This window comes from Paramormyrops kingsleyae, unplaced genomic scaffold (genome assembly GCF_048594095.1).
Source record: "Paramormyrops kingsleyae isolate MSU_618 unplaced genomic scaffold, PKINGS_0.4 ups29, whole genome shotgun sequence".
NCBI classification, from domain to species: domain Eukaryota; kingdom Metazoa; phylum Chordata; class Actinopteri; order Osteoglossiformes; family Mormyridae; genus Paramormyrops; species Paramormyrops kingsleyae.
The window spans coordinates 437,633-461,755 of record NW_027325967.1 but is presented as its reverse complement, the minus strand read 5'-3'; the positions used below and the strand labels follow the sequence as shown (position 1 = coordinate 461,755).

The 24,123-nt window shown below is 42.7% G+C and overlaps 1 long non-coding RNA gene and 1 pseudogene across 1 annotated transcript; both read right to left on the bottom strand.

Moving 5' to 3' along the window:
- Positions 1-6,768: 6,768 nt before the first annotated feature.
- LOC140584006 (uncharacterized) lies at positions 6,769-22,617 on the bottom strand. Its single transcript, XR_011986056.1, has 2 exons — positions 21,462-22,617; positions 6,769-20,511 (listed from the first exon to the last, which is right to left on the bottom strand). It is a non-coding gene; the product is annotated as an uncharacterized lncRNA (long non-coding RNA).
- LOC140584027 (U2 spliceosomal RNA) lies at positions 11,633-11,865 on the bottom strand (annotated as a pseudogene).
- Positions 22,618-24,123: the final 1,506 nt, after the last annotated feature.

Below are 24,123 nucleotides of genomic sequence, written 5' to 3'. Positions count from 1 at the left end.
ATACACTTAAAACATTTTAAAGATTTAACTGATGATAACATCTGATTATGATCTGATTAACATCTGACAAAAACAATGATTATGCACCAAAATATTACTTCAGTAATTTAAAGTTAAGTTAAATCTTGAAAAATGTCTTAAGTTTATGTCAAGTGTTTGAAAAATCTCAACATTTCAATTTTTTTTATTTTTTTTTGGGAACAGATTCATATTCCGTTTCCTTTGCTTCCAGTAAAAAAAACTGCAGACCTGGTCAAATTCGTTAATAATTTGATTTGGAGTAATTTTTCCATTACATCTGATATATGGAAATAAAAGCTATTAAAAGTATTTATACTTTATTCACTTTTTTAAAACGCACTGCTATTTATTTGAACTGTATGCAACTTGTCTTTAATTCTGTTTTCTTGTTGGGTTTTTTTTACGCATGTGAAAATGTCAAATAAAAATAATTTTTTTTTTAATGTTTGCAGGCATACTTTCAACATTTCAGGGATTTTTGAAAAAAATGCAACATGAAAAACCAATGGCGCACTTGCTGCACGTGGAGATGGTGGCCCTAGTTCGAGAGCTCCTCAGCAAATTTATGAAGCTGGAAGCCATCCCACTGAGTGCAAAGGATATCATCAAGGTTGATGTCCGGAGTAAAGATTTGCAACTTTAAGACAAAAGGTTGTCTGTTGGAAGATACTGCTACTCTGCACTAAACAAGGCCCGTGTGGAGAGGCTGATATGGGTGAGAAACATTTACAACTCTCTCAGAGAAGGGTACATGAAGTCATCAGAGTTCCTTCTCAAAGACCTTCCTCTGGACAACAAGATAATCACCTCACTTTCTGCACTCACTCCCTCTCTGATTCAAGATGACTCCATCTGTGGGGCTTTTATCACATTAGGAGAGGCCTTGCCTAATGTGGTCGCACCAGAAGAGATTGGTCAGGTGGAGGAAGAGATACGGGCGTACCAAATAGAGGTGGACCTGGTAACGTGTGCCCAGAACTACATTGAAGAAGAAGGCCGAGTTGATGTAGATTGGTGGAGCAGAGTTGTATCCATGAAAAATCCAGAGAGAGGTGTGAGATTTCCCATTCTGGGTCAGCTGGTCAAAGCACTACTTAGCATTTTCACAGGCCCCCTGGTTGAGGGATCATTTAATCTCATGGGTGATATTCTTGAAGCAGACAGATGCTCCATGAATGTGGAAACTTATGAGAGCCTTGCAATTGTAAAATCCACGATTAAAGCAAGGGAGTGGACAGCATCGACAATGACAATAGACCAGCCATTAAGGTGGTCTTGCCTGTCATCGTATCAAACATATCAAAAACATCTGCAGAAAAAGAAAGAGGCACAACAGGCACAAAAGAAGAAAAGGGTGAATGAGGCAGCAAGGATTCGGCCATCACAGATGGCAAACAAACTCATACGGCAGGCCAGGAATATCGCTGGATCAGCCAAAGCCTCCTCTAGACGAGTCAAACACTCATCCTCGTCCACTGGACCATCCAGACCTTTTTCAACCTCCTCTGGACCAGCCAGACCCTCACCAACCTCCACTGGACCATCCAGACCCTCACCAACCTCCACTGGACCATCCAGACCTTTTTCAACCTCCTCTGGACCAGCCAGACCCTCAGCCTCCTCCTCTGGACCATTCAGACCATTTTCAACTTCCAATGGACCAGCCAAACTCTTTCTCTCTCCCTCTGGACCAGCCAAAGCCTCATCTTCATCCTCTGGACCAGCCAAAGCCTCATCTTCATCCTCAGGACCAGCCAAAGCATCATCTTCATCCTCTGGACCAGCCAAAGCCTCATCCTTATCTTCTGGACCAGACTCTTCTGGACTAGCCAAACTCTTTCTCCCTCCCTCTGGACCAGCCAAAGCCTCATCCTCATCATCTGGACCAGCCAAAGCCTCATCCTCCTCCACTGTACCAGCTCCATCTTCTGGTCCAAATGTCTTAAAAAGAAAGAGTTTGCAGGACTTTGCTTACAACCCAGAAAAAAAGAAAAAATAAGTGATAATGGCCTTGATTTCACTTCTAATCTTCAGTTTAGCAGTTCAGTTCTTTAGCACTTTGAGCACTTGTTATTTATGCACTTTAAGCACTTGCTATTGTTTAGCAGTTTTTTTTGTACTTTATTTTTGTTATTATTGTCAATATTTGAAGTAAGTCCTTCAAATAAAAAAGTCCCCCCCAAAAAAAAGTTCAACTGTAATGAAAAATAACGTTGCTTATGAATGTTGGCAAGTAAAAAAGTATTTGTACTTTGTGATCAAGTGCCATTCTTGGCACATCACACAACGACGAAATGCGTCCTCTGCATTTTAACCCATATGTGATATATTAGCTATATTATTTAGCTTCATTCTTAAAATAATAATACTAATACCAATAATAATAATAACAAAACCAAATGTAGCCAGGTCTATAAAGCTACCATAAGGCTTTGAAGCTATTATAGAGCGTAATTTGTAAAGAGGGAGACATGAACCTTACAATAAGTTGTGTATACCAAAGTGGGCAGCTGTCTCTTTAAGACGTTCCTGAGTGCCGAAAGGTAGGGTGGGAGTTTTTTTTTTCCGGCGGGTTTTTCTAGACGGAGGAAGGCGGGTAAAGAGAGCGGAAAGAGGAGTGAACGGCAACTTAGGGAAATAAACGTATATATCTACATATATATATTTGTGTAGGTGTCAACGTTTAGAGCACTGTTTATTTTTTTTGGCCTAAGCATACAATTGCAGCAATTAGTGGATAGAAAGATTTTGGTGCAAGTGCTCTCTTTTGGATATCCTGGTAGGTCAATTTACCTGTTTGAAAATATAGATATAGGGATCATTAGTGTGAAGGAAAAACAGTCAGGATATGAATGCGAACCTTTGCTGATTGTGTGGTTGATTATTTTCTTTACTAATGTATCATTTTTTGTAGTTGTATGTAAAATGCTAAAGCTACCTATAAGGCTACTTGCTAATTGATCGGAATACGTTGACTGTGATATGGTGTTATTCAGTTTAGCCACCCTGTTAGTACCATTGCAGGTTGAAATGTTTATAATGTGCATATATAAGTATATACATGTATATGTGTATATTAATGTTATTCAGGAAATCTGTGTATGGCCTAATGTGAATCTGAGATTGCGCTGTATGTTAATGGATGATGGAAAAAAATATAATTTTGTGTGATGTTTAAGTAAGACATCTAACTCTCTGTACTTTGTGTGCAGACTGTTTTTTTGGATTTGATTCCGTTCCGAATTCAGTATTTTTTCGGCCAAGGAAGATCGCTTGTTTCACAGAGTCGCTCCCTCTGCGTTGAACTGCGCAATGTAACAAGTTTTTTGCAACTGGAGATTTTTTTCTTTCCCAGCGCTTTGTGAAGAAATCCTCAAGTGTTGCAACGGCATCCACCTCCCCAGTGGACACGGGGATCTCCAGCATGCTGCTGTTGCAGCAGAGGCAGGGTCCGAGTGGGCGGCAGTTTGGAAAAAGATTGCAGCCCTCGAAGACAAGGTTCCGGTCCGAGATTTCCATGCTTGCTGGTGCCCTGACTGACCCATATATATCCCGGAGTAGTTCGGAGACCACTGGGACTCCTTTTGTAGTCCCCACTTCAGCTCCAAGCTATTTCCCGCCCCCTCCTCCTCCTCCTCATCCTCCACCGCCACCTAGTCCTCCTCCACCTGCTAGTATCCAGGGCCCCAAGCAGAGTCATCGTCAGGGAAGTGGCGCAGGACCCACCAAAGGCCCCAACATGGTGGATGTCCTGGCGGAGCTGCCCCGCATTAAACTGCACCCGGTGCTGAGATCGCCAGGTGGGACGCCAGTGCCAAGGAGGGGCTGACACAGGGGACGCCCATGGCCTCAAGAGGACATTACTTCCATCTTATCAAAGGCTCTGGCGGGTGTGGGCGGCCTCCTCTCTTGGGCCGTGGGCCGGGTGGTGCTTGGCTCTGCTGCGCCGTGGTGGGGTCCTGGCGGGCAGTCCGGGGGATCTTGGGACACTGGGGGCCTTCTAGGCGGATTGGGGGGTTCGGTTTGGGCTGGGCGGGGGGGCTCGCCGCCCGTCCTCCCTCTGCGGGCCTCCCTGTACGGGGGTTGGCGCCCCTTTAGTCCCTCGCGGGCTGCTTCCTGGGTTGGGCGGGTGGTTATCTCCGGGGCACATGGCCGTGGGCCCTTGTGCTGGGGGGGCGGCAGGGTGGCCTCGGTTGCCTGGTTTCTCCTGCCTTCGCCTTCGGCCTTGTGGGGGGGTGGGGTGCTGTCGCTTCCCCCGACGGCATCATATGCCAGCACATCCAATGACAAATCAGTTCACACCTACACTTACACATACATATAAGAATGGTTGAGCGATCAGTATCATTATTATTGTTACTTTTTAGCGTGTGTTATAGACATAGGAATTGAAATATACATGTATAAGGGTAGGATCACGTGTGTGTATGCTACATATATATATATATATATAATACCTATTTGTCACATTATTAATTATAATTATTATTACTGATGTTATAATGTTTGTTGTTTGATGTCCTTGTAATGAGTGTTATTTTTCTTATTGTTGTTTGTATTCTGTATTCCCCTACACTTCATTTTCTCCGTCCCACCTACATTATTAGTTTTATTTTTCCTGTATACCTCTGTTTCCTTTTTTTTTTTTTCTTTTCTCTCCCCATGGTGATTAATGTCTGTTCTCGTTACGATTGTTGTTTCTGTATCCCCCATTTATTTTTTTTTTTCCTTTCCTCCACGGGACGGGTGAGTTCGGAGCAGCCACACTCTTTGCTCTTGAATTTAGTGTAAAATAAAGTTGTCCTCCGAAGAGGGGGGGTGGTGGTGGGGAATTTAAAAAAGAAAGAAAAAAGGAAAGGGAAAAGAGAAAAAAAAATAAAAAAATCAAAGGCTCTGAAAAAGAAGTTCAGGCACCAGATCCACTCTGATGAGTAGGAGAAGCGGTCCTCTGAGCCCTTAAACTTTTTATACTTATATCATTTTTATACTTAAGACTTATATACTTTATATACTTAAACTTTATATACTTATACTTTATGTACTTATACACTCACCTAAAGGATTATTAGGAACACCATACTAATACGGTGTTTGACCCCCTTTCGCCTTCAGAACTGCCTTAATTCTACGTGGCATTGATTCAACAAGGTGCCGAAAGCATTCTTTAGAAATGTTGGCCCATATTGATAGGATAGCATCTTGCAGTTGATGGAGATTTGTGGGATGCACATCCAGGGCACCAAGCTCCCGTTCCACCACATCCCAAAGATGCTCTATTAGGTTTAGATCTGGTGACTGTGGGGGCCATTTAAGTACAGTGAACTCATTGTCATGTTCAAGAAACCAATTTGAAATGATTCGAGCTTTGTGACATGGTGCATTATCCTGCTGGAAGTAGCCATCAGAGGATGGGTACATGGTGGTCATAAAGGGATGGACATGGTCAGAAACAATGCTCAGGTAGGCCGTGGCATTTAAACGATGCCCAATTGGCACTAAGGGGCCTAAAGTGTACCAAGAAAACATCCCCCACACCATTACACCACCACCACCAGCCGGCACAGTGGTAACAAGGCATGATGGATCCATGTTCTCATTCTGTTTACTCTACCATTTGAATGTCTCAACAGAAATCGAGACTCATCAGACCAGGCAACATTTTTCCAGTCTTCAACTGTCCAATTTTGGTGAGCTTGTGCAAATTGTAGCCTCTTTTCCTATTTGTAGTGGAGATGAGTGGTACCCAGTGGGGTCTTCTGCTGTTGTAACCCATCCGCCTCAAGGTTGTGCGTGTTGTGGCTTCACAAATGCTTTGCTGCATACCTCGGTTGTAACGAGTGGTTATTTCAGTCAAAGTTGCTCTTCTATCAGCTTGAATCAGTCGGCCCATTCTCCTCTGACCTCTAGCATCAACAAGGCATTTTCGCCCACGGGACTGCCGCATACTGGATGTTTTTCCCTTTTCACACCATTCTTTGTAAACCCTAGAAATGGTTGTGCGTGAAAATCCCAGTAACTGAGCAGATTGTGAAATGAGCAGATTGTGAAATACTCAGACCGGCCCGTCTGGCACCAACAACCATGCCACGCTCAAAATTGATTAAATCACCTTTCTTTCCCATTCTGACATTCAGTTTGGAGTTCAGGAGATTGTCTTGACCAGGACCACACCCCTAAATGCATTGAAACAACTGCCATGTGATTGGTTGATTAGATAATTGCATTAATGAGAAATTGAACAGGTGTTCCTAATAATCCTTTAGGTGAGTGTATACTTTATATGCTTATATTTATATACTTATACTTTGTGTACTGATTATATATACTTATTAATAAATAATATATTTTTATCACTATTATTTTTAAAAGAGTTGCTGATTTTGTAATACTGCTGCAGCATTCTCCACATGCTAATCACTGCCCCACATCGAATTGGCACTTTGATCAGCCATGAATCACTTCACTACCCCCTGTTGAATGTTGCATCATATGTTGTTAGATATCTCGTAGTAGTATTGCAGTATTTATTTAAATTGAAAATGCTTAAAACAGATCAATTTCTCACAAACACATCTATTCATGAGTGATTTAAACGGCAAGGATGAAAATGATTAGGATTAGCTCTTGCCAAAATAGGGCTTGTAAACTTTTGTGGTACTCAGAATTAACCCAAACAACTATGACTCTATAATCCTCTATAATCACTCTCACTCTGTCACACTTGAATCAAACTCCAGGCCTCGCATGTAATGAGCAAAATTTTCTTCTTTATTCAGCAATCCAGCATAGTGTTCCAACCACACTCGGGGACAATGCCAGAAATCAGCAGGTTAATATACTATAAGACGAATTCCCCTATATGGACTTCTAAGTCCTGATTGGTTACCAAACATCTGCAAACCAGGTTTCGAACATACAACAAACATAATACGCCACCTCTATTGGTCTACTTCAAGGATGTTCAGTTTCCAATCCTCGTTAGGCCTAGGCCTCCTATGAGTCCCACACATAATCCTGTCTATCCAGCCTAGGAAGGAGGGCAAAAACCCTAAACATTAGGGAAATTCCACTCCCAACCCAGCAAAAAGGTGCAACCCCCCCTTTGGTGTCCATGGCTGGCATGGCTCACAATGTTATCAGTAAGGGAAACCCCAACCCTATATTAATTGAGGGAATAATTAATAAAATAAAGGGAATGATTCTATAAGGCTGTAACTAATCAAAACAAGAACTGACTGGCGCGCCGGCAAGTCAAGGCTACCTAATCGGAACAGATAGGGGGGCGACAGAGAACATCAGCGGCCCCTACTTATCTTTTAGCCTTCCAGAAGGCCAAGAACAGTACGAGCCAGCTAGAATCACACATATGGTTGTCACGTACACGGAAGGTACCGAGAAAGGGGGGGAGATGCCCAAAGGGCTTTAAAAGGGATACAGCTGATACATATGGCAGAGCCTCCTCCTGTACATGCTGAATGTATGTCAGACGGCCGCTCCCGGATTGCAATCTGTCAGACAATAAACCGGTGATTTGCAACTTCTCCCCGTGTCAGCTGTGAATCTCTTCTCATCCACGGACCCGGTGGAGACGCCGTGCTCCAACATACCTAAATAAAGACTTCAGCGTAAACATATACAACCCTTATGGGTACATAACTTGCTTGTGTGTTCAAATGCTACCATACAACAAACTGCGTCTAGCATAGTATAGCAGCTACATTTCAAGGCTTCCTGCAGGTCCCCTTTCTCCCCCCGGCGATGTTCCCTTCAGCCCAGTTCTCCAAGATCTGTGGCCTGCAAAGCTGGTTCCGTGCAGGTGGCTGTGAGGCAAGGACACACGGCACCATCCCCAAAACAACAAAACCTGAGACACAAGAACAATCCCACAATGCCTCCCAACCCTGGCCTACCATCACTTTAAATTTCCCTTCCACACTTTGAAGTAATGTTAAACATATACTACATAATCCTGAAAAGGAGTGGTCACTAAAATTAAACAGCTCGCAGATCTTCACAATGCAAGAAATGCAAAGATGGAGAAAGCGAAGAACAGTTCACAGCCGGCTGGGCACATTGTCATCATCAAAGATTTTAAGCATGTTTATTTATATAGCACAATTCGGGCACAAGGCAATTCAAAGTGCTTTACAAAGACAAGGATACAATCAAATTAAAATGTCAAAATCACATTTCAAAGATAAGTAAAAGAAATAATAATGAAAATAAATAATTTTATTAATCAATTACAATGAACACATAATAATAAGAAAAAGCCAAAATAAATAAATAGCTAACTGAAAAGACGTCACATTTTAATGACAGAAAATGACTGGTGCTGCACTAGGAAACTCTGACCATGCAACAATTCATCTAATTCCAGCATACAGACAAAATCTGAAAACTGCTAAACCTGTTGTTACTAGAGTGAAACACTGAACATGTGGAGCAGTAGAGCAATTAAAATCATGCTTTGACTCGACAGACTGGAATGTTTTCAAAACTGCTACTAACAGCGTGGATGAATACACGGACACTGTAACATGGCACATAAGCTTCTGCGAGGACTCTCGCATTCCCAAATAGTCTGTTGTCAGCTATAATAACGACGAACCATGGTTTACAACTGAACTCAGGCAGCTTCCTAAAACAAAAGATGAAGCTTACAGGAGTGGTGACAAAAACCTGTTCAAATTCTACTGCGGGTTTGAAAAGCCACATTCGCGCATCATACAGCCCTCACCTTTTCAATGGCCTTCTTCACACCTGGGTACCTTCACACCTCGCCCACACTATACCCAGCTCACCCCCCCCACGTCCAGCCACCTCCCCAGGAGAATCAACGACAGAGATGTAAACAAGATCTTCAGCAGCCAGAATACAAGGAAAGCTCCTGGTTCAGACTCTGTCTCCCCAGCCACTCTGAAGCACTGTGCAGATCAATAGTCACCTGTCTTCACAGATATTTTCAACCAGTCACTGAACCAGTCAGTGACTACAGACTGGTGGCTCTCACATCGGTGGTAATGAAGGCTTTTGAGAGACTTGTGCTGTCATACCTTAAAACCATCACAGACCTATCGCTTGACCCCAGGCTACAGTCTGCCTACAGAACCAACAGACCTGTGGACGATGCAGTTAACACTGGACTCCATTTCTTACTCCGACACTTGGAGTGCCCTGAGACATATGTTAGGATTCTGTTTGTGGACTTTAGCTTTGCATTTAATACTATTCTATCGGAGCTAATGCGGAATGAACTCTCACAACTGTCCGTGCCTGATCCAAAATAACATGTTATAACCACGATGGCCCAGTTTTACGCTACAATCATTGAGTCCATCGTCACCTCCTCCATCACAGCCTGGTTTGGATCAGCCACTGAACGAGACAAGGCCAGACTGCAACACATCATCCACTCAGCAGAGCGAATAATCGGCAGTAACCTGCTTACCCTCCAGACACTTTACATCACCAGAACCAGGAAACGGGCATACAAAATCTTTGAGGACCCATCTCACCCTGCTCACCACATCTTTCAAGCCTTACCCTCCATGAGAAGACTCATGGCAATCAGAACCAAGACCACAAGACACGCCAAGAGCTTCTCCCCTCAGGTAGTCTCTCTCATTAACCAAACCAGTCTCTGAATGGACGTTCAATTAATCGTCAGCTGCAGTGAAATATCCACCAGCATAACCAGTGAACAACTGATAAACTTCCTCTATGATTATATTCTGCACTCTTGCACATTATGCACACATACTGCAAATTCTGTATACATATTGCACTCTTGCACATATAGTTGACTTGGCTGCTACTTAATAACGGCACCATTTAAGAGCCCTTTAAATTATTATACCATTTATATAGTTTATATTCATACTACAATGATTATTATGTACACACACATATATAAATATCATAATACCATCATTACTACCATTAATAAACTTAATTATCATATAATTATCATATTACCCAATTGCCAGTCTATTGTTTATTACCTTTCTGCATATGTCTTTGCTAAATGTGGGTAACTTTCGCCAGTGTGGGGAAGCAATAAAAAAGGCCAACAGAATGTTGGGTTATATCTCTAGGTGTGTGGAGTTTAAGTCAAGGGAGGTGATGATACACTTATATAATTCCTTGGTAAGACACCACCTAGAATACTGTGTGCAGGTTTGGTCACCATACCTCAAGAAGGACATTGCTGCCTTAGAAAAGGTGCAACGAAGAGCTACGAGAATGATTCCTGGTCTTAGAGGAATGTCTTATGAGGAGAGGTTAGCGGAACTCAATCTGTTTAGCCTTGAGCAAAGGAGACTAAGGGGGGATATGATTCAGGTCTATAAGATTCTAACGGGTCTGGATGCTCTTCAGCCAAATGACTATTTCAATATTAGTCTAAATACTAGAACTCGTGGCCATAAGTGGAAATTAGCGGGAGAAAAATTTGAGGAAGCACTTCTTTACACAGCGTGTAGTTAGAGTATGGAATAGTCTTCTTGCTAGTGTAGCGGAAGCTAAAACCCTGGGTTCCTTTAAATCAGAGCTAGATAAAATTTTAACAACTCTGAGCTATTAGTTAAGTTCTCCCCAAACGAGCTTGATGGGCCGAATGGCCTCCTCTCGTTTGTAAATTTCTTATGTTCTTATGTTCTTTGTAATGTCATGTAAAAGCACCACCAAGGCAAATTCCTTGTATGGAAACATATCTGGATTCCGATTCTACATCCTTCATCAGTACTAGAAAACTTCCATCCAGCGTTGCATTTCACTTTGACGCTGTCGCTTTTGAAACACTTTTCTGTGATCTAGCTCTTGTTTTGGTCGCCGACTATCATCCAACAAAAGGTTCATTTCAGCTCTCCTAATCTGACATAAACCACACTCACAAACACTTTTGGGTTACTGTGTCACCGGGAAGGGATGGACTCCAGTCAGGATGGGTTTCCAGCATTTCCTATCCTGGCTGTTCTCTTTAGGGACAAACACAGGAATGGAGTCTAGTGATCACACCGGAACTTGACTTACCTGAACGGAGATGTATGGAGCAGACTCTCATATGTGCAGGGATGCTCTGGAATGCAAGGTCTTTACGCCCCACCGCTATAAGCTACGCCATCCGACGCCATTTCGTCAACTCTTCCACTTTTGCTCTTGTCTTTTCCAATCCAGAAAAGAGAAGAAACGTATACCGGTCCTGAAGACCGAAGAGAGACCCGAGTCGATATGGGGCTGCCGCTTAGCGGGTCGCCGTTAGCCGGGCCTCCGTGACGCCCCCGCGCAGAGTAGAATGCCCAGGGGCGTCGCAGCCACCGGCGTCCTCCCTGTCCTCTCAAAAAACAGCAATCATTTAAACAAACATGAGGGAAAATTCAAAAGGCAAAGATGAAGTCATGCCTTACCTCAGCACAGCTGCCCACCGCACAAACGACAGCGTGTCACCTTACTTTAAAAAAAAAAGAAAAAAGGCAGGAAATGGGGGCCGCGCACGGACAGGACCCCTCCCTCACACCACATGCGGCTAATTAGTTGGCCATCCAGAGGCACTCAGTCTATTAGTCACCCATTCAGTCAGTCAGTTCTGCCTTTCAACAACAGGGGGCAGTAGAGGTGCACCGTTCCCGGAAGCACTGCAATACCGGGTCGATGCCTGGAGCAGATGGGGCAAGCCCCACTTCCGGCTCCCTGTTCCAAAAATCCGTTTAATATGTGGTCCCCTCCATGGGGGACGTATCAAAATAACCTTTTCATACCAAAACAAAATGTAAATCAGCTCAAATACATGAATAATAAATATTATGCTTGTACTACTTACATTAACACATAATCACAATCTATAAGGCTGAAACATTCCCACACTATGCAAATCATGCCAACACAGTACAATAAGACTTTCAAAGATAATATTAAACAAACACCCACAGAGTGTTCCAAAGTGCATTTTACAATGTCTATACTTTGAATGTCAAATTACAAACTTCACATAAATCTAAAGTACACTAAGATTAAGATGAGTTTGTTACCAAACCAAATATATAATAAATAATTTATTTGCCAGGAATTAAGTTTATGATATTGAATGAAATGTGTGAGCATGCCCCAGTTAGTGAAAGTGTGTCCCCTACCCCAAGACTCCAGAGGGTTAAAAAGGAACACATCCGCAGACTTCCAAGCTCTGCACTAGGGCTGAACGATATTCTGTTTTGACATCGACATCGCGATGTGCGCGTGAGCGATAGTCACATCGCCGGAACATACGATGTGAAGGGTAGAAGCCCATTGTGTATTAAGAGAACGGTAGCACACAGTAAACACGAGTTTGTTGTATGGCTTGTTGCTGGGGTGACATGCACGTTCCGCGTGCCTGCACAGTGATTGGTTCGCTGTGTCGCTGCTCACCGCTCACAGCCAACATTCACTGCTAAAAATGCGCGACGAAGAGGATCCGCCGCAAAAAAATGATTTCGTACCAAAAAGAAAGTCGAAATCATCTATTTGGGACTATTTCGGCTACAAAAAGGAGGATGTTGACCAAAAAGAGGTACTTTGCATGGAGTGTCATAAAGTTGTGGCCACAAAACATGGAAACACCACCAATTTGTCTGATCACTTAAAACGGCACCACAAAGCTCTTTACAACGAATACAAAGCCAAATCTGGATGTCAACCAAAACAAACAAATGTTTGTGATGCCTTTGCCAGTGTGACACCTTACCAGAAAGGCTCTCAATGACAGAAAGAAATAACAGACGCAATAACGTTTCATATCGCTAAAGATATGTTGCCATTAAATACCGTCACCAAAGAGGGATTTAAGAAAATGATCCGAACGCTTGACAGGCGGTATGTTATACCATCCCGCACATATTTTTCCCAAGTTGCGATAAAAGAGCTGTATGAAAAATGCAAATCTAAGATTGAAGCAGAACTGTCGCACGTGGAATACTATGCAACTACAACAGACTTGTGGTCCAGCAGGACAACGGAGCCCTACATGAGTCTGACGGTCCATTTCATCGCAGAGGACTTCGAGCTAAAAAGTCGCTGTTTGCAGACGGCATTTTTCCCGGAAAGTCATACAGCCGAGAATGTCGCAGAGGCCCTGAGAGAAGCGGTGTCCGCTTGGGGCTTAGATGAGACACGTCAAGTCTGTATAACAACAGATAATGCAGCGAACATGGTGAAAGCTGCCGATCTGAACAAGTGGACCAGGCTACAGTGCTTCGGCCACAGACTGCATCTTGCAGTTGGTGAGTAATGACCATGATCTTTATCCAAAATAAAAATACATTTTTACTCAGCTGTTTTACTTAATAACCTGTCCTGAACCTGACAAAACTTGTAAAATGAATTTGTTGCATGTGTGTACGTAGAGCTTTAAAACGTAAGAAAAAATACAGACACTAAACATTTAATTTTAAACAAAAAATAGTTTTATGAGCACATTTGAGGAGCTCTTTTCCAAAATGCGATAACTCCATTTCAATAGTTTTCAGGGAAATTAATTGTTTTACCTAGACCCACACATTTTGTGAATATTCAGTTTATCCTGTTAAAATGTTTTTTGCTTAGTCTGAACATGTTGAATAATGATTATTAAATCAAACAACTATATTGTTGTTGAAAAATTCAAAGTAAATTTTTTTTCTTTTCAAAACGCTATAAATCCATCCATTTTTCCCAAAAATTGATGGTTGTCTTTTTTTAAAAGTCTTTTGTCTTTTATTTTTCATGTTCGCAGTTATTAATAAACAATTAAAATGTCTCATTGCAATATTTTACATATTCCTAATCATTACTTTTGCTGGTTCTTTGTGACAGTGTATTAGGATGAATTCGCGGACGATTACGTCACCCACGTGACATGGAATTAACTTTACTATAATATTCTGGAAAGTTGTAATTGTGGATTAATTCCGATCGCGTGTGGATTAATCATCCTGAAATTTGGATCAATCGTCCATGATTCACCCCAAATGTCACTACACTGCACGAACAAGTTATTTACCGATCCCCTGTAAAACCTAATTTTGCCGTAAATAACTTGGGCTCATTAAAGAAGCCAGGATGCTTATCTTGGTTTCGGGAGATAGGGTGGGGGGTCGGTATACAGCACCCTATATTGCTGTAGGGGGGGAACAGGGAGGTGTTGCGCGAAGACACCTGGCGCCAGGACGCCCATTGAAGTATGTTATCGCAAGCAGAATCACTCGGACAAAAGGGGGAATTGGAACACCATATATTGCCTGGGGGGAAGGGGTGAGCCTGGCCAGCTTACCCCCTGCCCACACGCAACTCTAAATTTAGTATAAAGGAAGGGGGAGATCCCAGTACTGACCGGAGTTCAGCCGTGGGATAGAGCGCGCATCGCCCGGCACTTTCTCGGAACTCACGTGTTGGTCTCCTGCCAGGACTGAAAGGGCTCCCCAGTCCATGTGTGAAGGTGGGTGATGATAGCACGTCCGAGTGTAAATAGCTTTGCAACTGCTTATGCTTTCCATTGATTGTTGCGAGTAAATTATCGCCGCTTGTGATAATATTTCGTAACTTTTTATGTTTCCTTGCTTCTTGTATGTGTAATTGCTTCTTTCCTATATATATTCATACCTTTGCACCTAATATTATTAGCTATAAGATATATATATTATTTGATATCCGTTGTAGTACGAGTTATTTTGCATTGCCTTCAATATGATAGCTCAGTATTGGTGTTAATGTGAGATCATTTTGTATTACTTATTAAAAGTGTATTTGAGTGAACCTAAGCGTGCCTGTTTGTTCCTTCGAGAGCCCTATATCCCTCTCTCATCCATTTTAAGACATTTTGGCGTAGTCGGCAGGATCTGAGGGGAAAAAGATATAGGACTAAGGAACAAACATGTTTAGAAGAAAGATAGCAGCGCCCGAGCCTGAAGTGCTCCCTGAGTGGGATGAGACGCAGTTTGCTGCGTTAGCCCAGGAGATAAGGAAAGGTGGAGGGCCTGTTGATTCCTGGACTGCTGCGTTGAGAAAAGCCGAGCCTGAGCAAGTATTGTCGTGCCTTAGAAAGGTTCCGGTTGTAAAGGATCCTGTGCGTGCTCTACAGAGACGCCTATGGATCGTGTTGGCTGCATACAGAATGCAGTATGAGCGCGCAGACCAGATTGAAAGGGAGAAAGAGGGACAAATGAGAGAATTGACTGAGGCATTAGGTCGGATGACCCTGGCACAGGGTCAGGTGGATATTTTACATCAACGCCTGCAACAAGTAACGGGGGTTGCAGAGCGGGCTGCGATGCAAGTAGCAAAAGCCAATGCTAGGAAAAAACGGACACCATGTCCGCGAAAAATTAGAGCATTTGTTGCTACTGCAACAGCAGCTAATTGGGATCCCGAGCGATGGGATGGCAATATCTGGGACTCAGATGATGAGGATATTGATATTTACAACCCAGATAAAGTCGCGGGTCCTGATCGGGGATCTCTTATGGATCCCCCTCCGTTAACAACTTCTGCACTCCCTATTTCACGGAGAAGGGAAGTGCAAGATCCTTCTGGCCGGAGACCACGGCAGTCTGAGCTACTTGTGGAGGATTTCACACAGAAGGAAATTAGTGATATACGGGAGCGGATGAAGCAGCGACCAGGAGAGCCATTAGATAAATGGTTGGTCAGGCTGTATGATCAGGGTGCGGCACAGATATCCATAGATCATATGGATTGTCACCATTTTTGTGATCTAAGCACCGATGCTGTAGTGCGGTCCCAATGTCGGGAGCACAGGCAGCCACCAATAGATGGGAGAAGCAGTGACACTACTCTCCTAGCCCTTATGGGAACCGGGGTGAACCAGCGATACCCTGATGAAAGCAGCTGGCCGGAAAAACCGGGCCAGTGGCAAACATTGTCAGAAGCGATCGCTAGAATGCGAGAGTTGACTATGAGGGCGGGTGTGTATACCGGGCATGTGGATGCACTGGACGATTTGTCCTTAACAATACTGACCCGGAATGCTCTCATAAAAACAGCACCCGCTCAGTACAAGGCAGCAGTGATGTCATTGTTGTTGAATATGGTAGGGGAAAGAATAGGAGATGTGGCGTTCAAATTGAGAGAATTGGGAGATCTTGGGGAGTGGGATAAGTCTAACCATGATGGTGATTACACCTGGGACCCAGGAGTGGGATGGACAATTTAAAATTCCGAGGTACGATGATAGTGCGACCGGTATTGGTGGGGAAGGTGAAGATGCAACCTTTCCCCAGCCCATACCTCTCGCAAACAAGGTAGTGAGATTGAAGCAGCACCGGATTGGTGGAGAGTAAGAAGCATGGGTTTTAAAATGGAAATAGTATGTAAATGACAAGGGCTATGAGTAAGTGGCGGATGTTGTAGAGAAAGGGGAAGAGACTGTGATATTGACGGTGTTGGTGGAGTCCCCTATATCGTGGGGGGTGAAGTACAGAAACAGCATGTGTGTTGTACGGATGGGGCGGCTAAGTATGTCGATGGTAAGCGAAAGTGGGAAGCTGCGGCATGTAATCTATGTACGCAGCAGATGTTGGAAATGACAGGTGAAGGTAAAAGCAGCCAATGGGCTGAATTGTGAGTAATGGTTTTGGAAGCAGGAAGGGATGAGTGATTGCTATGTTTATACTGATTCCTGGTCAGTAGTGAATGGCATGGCTGTTCGGATGCCTGCGTGGAAAAATCAGAATTAGAGAATTAGGACCAAGGAGGTTTGGGGTAAGGAATTATAGGAGCGAATCCGAAAACAAGTAAAAAGAATAAAAACACAGGTATGTGGGTACAACAACAAGACAACCCACCGAAACCTGCAGAAGTGATAGCTGTGGGACGAAACAACACTGTGGCTGTTACGGAGCCAAGCGCCGAAGGTGGCGACATGTCCCAGCTAATGAATGTTATCTAGGAGAAAACTAATGTGCATGTGAGTTCTTTCCTTATGTGTGAAGGATGATGCAATGGTTCTGGTGATGGGCGTGGCCGACGCTGCTGACGACCTTCGGCTATGCTGCAGTCCCAGGGACCGAGTTGGAGCAGACTTCTACTTTCAGGATCGGATGGAAAGACAGCGCGACGGAGCGGCAGCAAGACATCTTCACCTGACCAGAATCATGCTTCGTTGTTGAACTGACTCCTGTGAACCGGAACGAGATGTACGTCTGTAGAGGATGCCACAATGGGAAAGAACATTCCCACCCTTGCGTCTGCCGGAGTGCCCCTCAAGTGGGTGTAGGAGTGTGACCTAACTCAGTGGAGGAATCGGACTGAATGCACTATATGACTATGTGAAACACCAAAATTCAACTAAATAATGTTTTATCAATTGTTAATCACATTTTATTCTAATGGAAAATATTCTGGAATATTGATTCCAGTATGAGATTACATCTGAAGCCTGAAATAACTCAGTGTAACGAGACTTTGTGTACTGGCCAATGGGAAATGTATAGTGTAACTACTCCCCAAGCTTTATGTAGGTTCCATGTGCTGCCTGTAATAGCTGGAGGGGCATATTGGACTTTAAAAGGAAGGGAGAATGACTAGATACTTATACTAACAAAACGTATGATATACGAGATAGAGGATATGTATGCACTACGAATACGTTATACTATTGGCTGTGTGGAACATCTGTTTATGTATCTATACCCGCAGGTTATATGATCACATTTCTGCACGGGTTATACATTGGTGAATCATGGCCGAGGGACCGAATGTATTAGGATGAATTCGCGGACGATTACGTCACCCACGTGACATGGAATTAACTTTACTATAATATTCTGGAAAGTTGTAATTGTGGATTAATTCCGATCGCGTGTGGATTAATCATCCTGAAATTTGGATCAATCGTCCATGATTCACCCCAAATGTCACTACACTGCACGAACAAGTTATTTACCGATCCCCTGTAAAACCTAATTTTGCCGTAAATAACTTGGGCTCATTAAAGAAGCCAGGATGCTTATCTTGGTTTCGGGAGATAGGGTGGGGGGTCGGTATACAGCACCCTATATTGCTGTAGGGGGGGAACAGGGAGGTGTTGCGCGAAGACACCTGGCGCCAGGACGCCCATTGAAGTATGTTATCGCAAGCAGAATCACTCGGACAAAAGGGGGAATTGAAACACCATATATTGCCTGGGGGGAAGGGGTGAGCCTGGCCAGCTTACCCCCTGCCCACACGCAACTCTAAATTTAGTATAAAGGAAGGGGGAGATCCCAGTACTGACCGGAGTTCAGCCGTGGGATAGAGCGCGCATCGCCCGGCACTTTCTCGGAACTCACGTGTTGGTCTCCTGCCAGGACTGAAAGGGCTCCCCAGTCCATGAAGGTGGGTGATGATAGCACGTCCGAGTGTAAATAGCTTTGCAACTGCTTATGCTTTCCCTTAATTGTTGCGAGTAAATTATCGCCGCTTGTGATAATATTTCGTAACTTTTTATGTTTCCTTGCTTCTTGTATGTGTAATTGCTTCTTTCCTATATATATTCATACCTTTGCACCTAATATTATTAGCTATAAGATATATATATTATTTGATATCCGTTGTAGTACGAGTTATTTTGCATTGCCTTCAATATGATAGCTCAGTATTGGTGTTAATGTGAGATCATTTTGTATTACTTATTAAAAGTGTATTTGAGTGAACCTAAGCGTGCCTGTTTGTTCCTTCGAGAGCCCTATATCCCTCTCTCATCCATTTTAAGACAGACAGCTTTTAGGTGCCGTTTACATGAACGCGTCCTGCATCAGCACCGAAAACTTAGAGAGAGAGAGAGAGAATAAGATTTTTTTACTTATTTTGAGGAATTATAGCCTAATGAACAAACATCTGTTAGGAGCGCAGCCACGTTGGATTGCGAGAACGTTCACTAGGCTAAAATTAAGTTCGGTGCTTATTGGGGTTTGGAAAGAAACTGCACCTGAAACAAGGAAATTATTATTGGCGTTTATCGCGTTTTGGAAAAGAGCTCTTCATTTATTGTTTGAAATAAAACAGTGTGCTTCAATAATTAAAGTTCGCAATGTTTTGTTTGTTTTCTCCGCTTAGAAAATGCAGTGAAAAAGGATGGCCGCAATGATCGTGCTACAGGAGTCTGCAAGAAGCTGGTGAGCCACTTCTCTCACAGCTGGAAGGCCAGCGATGCCCTGGCAAAAGTCCAGAAGGAACTCAATCTACCATCACATTGTCTCATCTCAGAATGCCAAACAAGATGGGGTTCCAGACAGATGATGATCAGCAGGATATTAGAACAGCAGCAGGCTTTAACTCAGGTCCTGTCTGCAGACAAGAAGCTGCGGCATCTAATTCCAACCTGGCAAGATATAGATGTGCTGGAGTCTGTAAGCAAGTCACTGGGCCCAATGCTGGATTTCACTGATGCACTTTCAGGCGATGAATACGTCAGTGTCTCCTTTGTAAAGCCAGTTTTTCAGCTCTTCAACACTTCACTACTGGAAATGCGAGAGGAAGACACAGACCTGACCAAGAACATAAAGATGAAGATGCTGGACTACCTCAATGAGAAATACGAAGATGATGATACTCAGAAGCTGCTAGATATGGCATATTTTTTGGACCCCCGGTTCAAGATAGACTTCATCAGTGCAGACAAGAAGACCCAAGTTAAGGCCAGAGTGGTAACACAGATGATGGAATGCCAGGAGAAATCAAGCTGCAGCACTGACGTGGAGCCCAACGTTACCAGTGCACCCCAGGCAAAGAAAGCAAAGAAGTCATTGGGAAGCTTCTTTAAACAGAGAGAAACTGAAGCAAAGGGTGATTCCTCTCTGACCCTAAAGGATGCTTTGGAAGCAGAGCTAAACACTTACCTGCTAACACCTCCAATAGACAAAGAGGAGGATCCACTTGCATGGTGGAAAGTACACAAACTAAGCTTTCCTCATCTCGCCAGACTTGCCCGCAAAAACCTGTGTATTCCTGCGACAAGCTCGCCGTCAGAGAGACTTTTCAGTACTAGTGGCAACATCGTCACTTGCCAACGAACCTGTCTCAAGCCTGCAAAGGTTGATAGTAGAGGTCGACCGATATGGGTTTTTCAATAGCCGATGCCGATGACGATATTTAGGAGTCAGGGTCAGCCGATGGCCGATATATGCTGCCGATATTTTTTGGCCGAAAATTGGACGTTTTCCCCTCCATTTGCATGATAAAATATCACATTAATAATAACAAACGATACACAAAATTTCTCAACTTAGCATTTACTGAATACTGACTTGTGTAAATTTAAATATAAACTTAAATAACAAAAACACAATACAACTTATAAACAACTTAAACTTATAAACAATAAAGATAGCAGCATCAGAATCTCTTTAGCAGCAAACTCATTCTTCAGCTCCCAAGCTCACCAGTCTGCTGCAGATATTGCACCTGGCTTTTCCTGGTGTTGGCTTTGTGAAATGCTGCCATACAGGATTAGATTTTTGTTCAGCCATCAGACAGCAATTACTAAAACAGAAGAATAAATGCAAGGTTAGAATTTTTATTATAGTACCTTCATCTTCAATTCATTCTACAATTCCAGTATTCCATGCACATTAAAACAATTACACTCTAATACATTTTGAAGAAAAAAAAAACACTAAGTGCATCATGGTATGATGAGTAGTGTACACTAACATGTTGTTTCTGTTGTTAGCAGACAGATAGCTTAAAGCCAAATTCACAATCAGAATCTAGTGATCCCGGAAAATAAAATAACTGTCGTATTGCACAGCCTTGTATGCAAGGACAACATAAGCCCCTAGTGATTGTGACGTTGTCTACGTATAAGCCCGTATAAAGGACAGACATGTTTAATGAGGAAACTAACTGCGCAAAGTCATGCACTTTTTATCTAGACGTCTGACAAATTGTTTGAATCTCCGGTCTCAAATGAAAAAAAGTTGCACAGAAGGACCATTGTCAGCATCAGCTCAAGTAAATGGTAACCAGGCTTTCGAACAAACACTTTTCTCCGCCATGCATTGTTCTTAGCAGCTCTGTGTCTCCCGAGGACGTCGCTGTCTGTGATCAGGGCAGAGTAACGCAACTCTCACACACGCTGCAGTATTTGAGAGCTGCCTGCTCCGCCCCACACACTCACAGAGTGAAACTCTCCGACACAAGAAAAAAAACATAACTGATAACATCGGGCTGATATGGTAATAATTAAAATGTTAACAACTAAAATGATTTTTAACGATTAAAAAACGTCTGTGAGCCCACCAATAAGCGCACAAAACGAACTCTATTAGAATCAATGATCCTTAATGTTACCTGTAAGCTACAGTTGGTTGAAGGCTCATTATCATTACCCCAGTTCCCAATAGGGTAATTCGCGTTTTCTTTTAAAGCAACATTTCATAGCAAACTACTTAAATAAACAGGTCATTGAAAGATCAGAATATAAGCCTTACCGTTTTATCCCAGGACTCTTCCAAAACTTCTGGCTGTGGCCCTGCACAAGGCAGCATGGGTCACGTGTTCCACAGCAACAATAACACTGGGCTGCCCGCAGACGTGCCTGTCTGAAAATCGGCGTAGTGCACTCGGATATCGGCCGATGCGGATACATTAAAAAATGCTAAATATCGGCCCGATATATCGGTCGACCTCTAGTTGATAGACTTGTATTCTTAGCTAAAAACCTTGAGTTAGCAAAGCAAATAAAAAAATATATATTTAAGTTATGTTATGAAAAAATCAGGGGGGTTGGTGTTGCAAAGCTGCTGTTTAAATGTGTTCAGCTTTTCTGTTTACAGGAATATGTTCTCTAATCTGTTTAGAAGATTTAATACAAAATATCTAAAAATTTTATTTCATTTTGTTTATTTCATATATTTAGCCATGATTATGATGACCAACACCAACACTGTTTTACTTTGGCACTTTGGCTAAGAAAAGTTGACTTAAAAGATTGTGAACCAAAATGCTTATAAGTTGTTTTATAAAAAATATATTTATTTTAAGTTATATTGTTGTAAATCAATCAGGGGGGTTGGTGTAAAGCTGCTGTTTTATTTAAAAATGTGTTCTGCTTTTGTGTTTACAGAAATGTTCGAATTTTGGAATAAAATATTAAGTAACCTTTTTGTCACTTGTAATGAAGCTTGCTTATTAGTGAAATTATTAATATGTAATTATTGGTAATTATTGACTTTAGCCTGGATTGATGGCTCTCAATATCGCAATATATATCGTTTGGAAAAAAATATCGCAATGTAATTTTTTTCCAATATCGTGCAGCCCTACTCTGCACAAGGGTCGGGCTAAAACGGCATCATACACCTTCCCAAAACACATAAAATCAGTAAGCTTGGGAATGAAATAGGTTAATCGCACAATAAACAGCACAACAGATCAAATAAAATGCTAATAAATGTTAATAATGTTAATATTGATGAATAAGTGCTACAGTGATCAACCAAAACAGTGCTCAATAAAATCTTTACGTGCCATTAAATAAAATCCATACCAAATAAAACACACACACAGAAAAACAAAGCACACTTACCTAAAACCCGAAGTGTCCTCTGTGTGCTTCAGGAAAGTGCATCACGTGAACCCTGTAGGATGGAGTGTCACCACCTAGACGTACCGGGGCAGCTTTCGCCTAGGATCAAGGCAGTTGGATGGATGTCAACTTACCTCTGGGGGTAGGTTGTTTAGATAGATGGCTGCTTCCTTCTGGGGGCTGGGGGTTTGGGTGAATGTCAGCTTACTTCTGTGATCAGGGTCTTTGGGTGGAAGTGAGCTTACCTCTGGGGTCAGGGGGTTGAGTTGAAAGCAGCTTGCCTCTGGGGTTGGAACATTTGGGTGGATGTGATCTTACATGAGGGGCCTGCATTTTTGGGTGGACAGCAGTTTGCCTCTGAGATCGTCTGCAGCCGCCCCCCCAACTTTCACAGCCAGGACCCCCTCCCTTCCCTAAGGTAGAATAATTCAGACATCCCAACCTGCAAAAACTCAGTTCAGTGAGGTGCCCCCAACCGCCCGACAAGGAGTGAGATGTAACTTCAACAAACTTGATTTCACAGTTTAATTTCTTCATTAATTTCCTCTAGTCAGCGCACTAAATTACGAAGGTCAATATTATGTATTATTTTGACAATAATATAAGTAGATTATTTTACCATTTATGCAAATTCCTTAATTATATTCCATTGCTACGTTACAAAAGTCTTCAAGGAGTCTTTCATGACAGCATTGGCAACTAACCAAGTGTCTAACTAGTGTAGACCTGAATAATACAGCACATGAAATGACACTTGTTAAACTCACCTCAACATGCATTTTACAGTCGTTTAAACCGTCATGAGCAATGCTGAAATCACTGTTGCTAACAGTACAGCACGCAACACTGTCATTATTTTCATCCTTATTAAACATGGATACACTTTCTGAAGTGAAATGCGTTTTATACTTCCGTTTTTTGGGGCACTCTCCGTCTGTCATGATGCTCCACTGAACCGATAACTTCGGTCCTCGAGAAGTTAAATAGAAGCCCGCCCACATTGAAATCTGATTGGCTTATTTTGCTAAGTAAACCAATCAGGATGCTGTCTGTCTAGCACGGGCTACAGGCACACACGCAGGGATCAACACATATATGCACGTTCTCTCTTTCTCTCTCTCTCTCGCTCATTCCGTCGTACGCGCGGGTCTCTCGAGTGCGCGATGCACACACTACTGTCTCGCATGCATGCTCTTGTTTACTTCCTCTTCTTTCCGGGATATTTTATTCAATTTGCGGGTATCAGGGAGTCGCTGTCAATATATGGGAGACTCCCGGAACTTCCGGGAGAGTCGGGATGTCTGGATAACTGCTTATTTGTACTATAATGATAGCTGTTAATTTTCAGGGAGCTGTGATGATATTCGAAATTGTGCAGGGTTATATAAGTACTGTGAAGCTGTCGTTATCCAGTTAAATGTTTAAAAATATGTATTATTTTATCATATTTTATGTATACTTTAAGCTTATTCACAGGTCTCTCCTGCATTCATCTTACCGTCCGTCCATGCCTACTTCAATGTAAAATCAGACAGATTGCTTAACTTGCAGCTGTCCAATTACGC